The sequence below is a fragment of the Taurulus bubalis genome, assembly GCF_910589615.1.
Source record: "Taurulus bubalis genome assembly, chromosome: 7".
Classification (NCBI taxonomy): domain Eukaryota; kingdom Metazoa; phylum Chordata; class Actinopteri; order Perciformes; family Cottidae; genus Taurulus; species Taurulus bubalis.
Genome location: NC_136595.1, coordinates 25315388 through 25319404, shown reverse-complemented (window position 1 = coordinate 25319404; position 4017 = coordinate 25315388).

The following is a 4017-nucleotide window of genomic DNA, read 5'->3' as shown; positions in this document are numbered from 1 at the left end:
TTACATCTTATTTCAATAATCTCTTTTTACTCATCACGATACTTACTGGCTGTTGAAACCCACAACATTTCTCTTTTGACGTGGAAATCCTCTGTGAACTTAAATAGAGTTGCAAATACACATATATATATATATTTATATATATTTGGGCTGGGCAAAGTTGACAAAATGTAACTGATTAATCGCATGATTCTTCTGCGATTAATCGCATTATGCATCAAATTCAATAATGAAGTAAAAACTAGTGTATTTTTTAAATCAGTTAAATTTGGTCAACTTTGCCCAGCTCTAATATATATATATATATATATATATATATATATATATATATATATATATATATATATACATATACAGTATATATATATATATATATATATATATATACATATACAGTATATATATATATATATATATATATATATATATATATATATATATATATGATCTGCTTCTCTACGGAAGCCCTAAACGACCATGTTTCAAACATTTTACCGTTATCGCTAAATCACAAGTTAATTTATCTTGAGAAAAACAAGCTTTGTTGTCTTGAGGTAACAAAATGGTTGACTTGTGATCTCGAGATGATGAATGTTTGAATCATGTCTGTTCCAGGCCTCCGTAGTTGAGGGCTTCCGCAGTAAAGGGCTTTTCAGTTTAAGGCTTCCATAGTTTAAAGCTTTTGTAGTTTGGGATTTCGGTTCAGAGCTTCCATGCTTCTTTCATAGAGCTTCCGTAGTTTAGAGCATGTGCTTTGAGAGCTTGGAAGACTAGAAAGAGGCGCTATGGAAGTGCAAGCAATGGCGGGCCGTGCATTTCCTACCTGGGCCTTCTGTGTGTGTGCTTCATTAATGCATGTCGTCCACATCGACAAGAACCAATTCACAAGAACCAGCCACATTGAGTAATAACAAACCATAACAAAACAATCCAACAAAACTGCGCCACTAAACCACCGCACACTCAAGAGAACGAGCCACGATCAGAAGGAACGATATTAACTATCGTAAAACAGCGCTAGCCTCTCCGGCGCTAGCCTCTCCGGCGCTAGCCTCTCCGGCGGAGAACCAAGCGAGGTGGCGGCGGGTCGGGGTAAGAGGCACGAGTACCAGCTGCTGCCGCCGGCTGCCCTGTTTGAGCTCAACTAAACAACACTAAAAATTCAGCCCAAAAATAAAAAGTGTTGTCAGCGTTAGCCGCAGCAGCTAGCGGGACCAGCTAGCTGCTCTATGCCCGATGTGGGCAGCAGCAACAGCGCCGTGGCTTGTTTATGATTAAATACGACTGCAGATGTAAAAACAGTAACACAAACAGCAGTTCACTTAAAGACAAAGTCCATCAGACGAGGAGGATTATTGATTATAGGCTCTTATTAAATACGATCAAATTTGGAGAGTTTCTAAAAGCTATAGCCATATAAGGGCTGTGTACCAAGAGGAAATGTGAAAATATCTACCCGAGTAACATTAGCAAGCTCATTAAATTTCCATTCATCATTTTGGTGTTACTTCTCTTTTCTTTCCATCCCTCCATCTATAATCAGCAATGCTTTACTGAAGCTTCGGGCAGTAAATCCAATTCATGTTAAGATCCCGTATTCCACTCAGATCGTTGTATTTGAAGGCCGGTGCAAATGTTGCAAGGCAGTTTACTGCTGAAGTTTAAAACCACACTAAGAGCTTCATTTAAGATATGAGAGATAACCATGAGCATCGAAACTTTCTAGTCCACCAAATGGTAGATTATCTCACAAAGCCATCGCATAGAACATCAGGAAGTGTGTTGATTTGCTTCACATGTTCAAAAACACGATTCTTTTTCTGAGACAACTAGGCCTCAAATCTGACGTATGTCTCTCCAACATTAAACATGAAGAAAAACATCTTCATGCATCAGTTATTAAACCGCCTGTTGTTGTGCTTTCATCAGGTCTGATCGACGGTGACCAACTGTCACCAGCTTCTGACTCAAATGTTCCTCAAATCCTGATTTGTGCAGCGAAATACGTGACGTCTCCTTTCCCCCACTCTGATAGATCAGAGATTACAACTAAATACAGATAATACTCAGCAACATGGTGTGTTTGTGTAGGAGGCAATCACTTGTAGTAGGAAGGTGTTTGAGAAAACACATTTCCAGCCAGGTCCATAGGCCAACACCTTCGGGGTGAACCGGAAGGTGACCTTATCAATATCAACGTTGGACTTCTCTCATGGCGGAATGAGAGCGAATCGAAATTATTATTATTATTCTTTAATTATTATTGAGAAATTTGGACCCATCAGGTGAGGACACTTTTTTTTCTTTTCTTTTTTGCCTTTTGACTTTTCCAAATTAAAATTGACAAATTTGGATTTAACTAAATCTTTCTCAAATTCTTTTTTTTAATTATTCTCTGATGTCAGCACTCAGCCGGGCGCTAAATGTTATTTATTTCATACAAACCTTCTCTGTTCTCGTATCTGTTTAGCTCAGATCATCTGTGTGTTTTATGAAATATCGTTCATTTGAGTAACACATTGATGATTGCTGCATGACAACAGGTAGAGTTTGTGTTTTATCCCCCAACGTACACCAGTTAAACATTTAATGAAATGTATTTATTTATGTGTGTGTGCACCACGCAGCATTCAGGAATGGACTCTTCTAATACGTCTGTATTCACATTAGAAACACAGATTTTGTTATCAAAAGCATAAACAAGGATTTGAAACACTGATTTAACCCGTATGTTTACACACTTTCTGTTTTAAAACAATACTGACTTGTATATTTGTACTGGACATCCGAATGCCAGTTAAATGTGAGAGATTGTGGAGAAAAAACACGGTTCTTTTTCTGAGAAAACTAGGCCTCAAATCTGACGTATGTCTCTCCAACATTAAACATGGAAATAAAAACATCTTCATGTATCAGTTATTAAAGGTTTAACATTAATAAACCGCCTGTTGCTGTGACCAACTGTCATCAGATTCTGACTCAAACGTCTCCTTTCCCCCACCCGGGCAACCCACTCTGATATCAGAGATTACAACTAAATACCACAGAAACAGGGTGTGATGGTGGAGAATGTGAAGGTGTTTGAGAAAACACATTTTCTTTTTTTAATACTTTATTTTTTTGCCTTTTCACCGCGAACAGAAAACATATGTACAGAAATGAAAAACAGTTCCATCTCACATATTTCAGTCACAATTTTCAACCATCGATCTTCGTAATAGCCTTTTTATTATAGCTGCTAGCAGAATTTTCAGCAGATATCTGTCTTCCATTAACACTATATTCACACAATGTTCTATATACACAATGTTCTCTCAATGTTGAGGAATGTTGTATCCTCCAAATATTCAACACATTTTCAGGGTATTTCAGGGAATACGCCGTATTTTAGGCTTCCAACTTTGACAGCAACTTTAGACCCCCACCTCTGAGTGGACTGGAAGGTGACCTCATCAACCCCTCAATATCAACGCTGGACTTCTCTGCAGGACTGAAGCCAGCAGATCAATGCACTTAGAGTCATTTTATCAACAGTCACGTGTAGTGTACGAGCGTCCACACACTTAAACACACTTAAACATACTTAAACATACTTTACACGCTGCAGATGACCCATGAGACAAGGACAAGGAGACAGAGGGGAAAGTTAAATCAAACGCTGAGCACCACCTTCGCCTTGTCTTTAGCTCCATCTATCAAATATTTAATGAATTGCATGTAATGTGACTGCATAGCTACCAATGTTCTGCTTTTTTACAATAACAATATATATATATATATATATATATATATATATATATATATATATATAATAGATTACTGCTGTTTTATATATATATACATAATATTTATATATATATATATATATATATATATATATATATATATATATATATATATATATATATATATATATATAGATATATAGATATATTTCAGTGTTTTCTCCTAATTTAACGTTTATCATGGAGAAAAGAAAAGTTACCACACGCCATAAATAAATAAAAAATTCCCAAG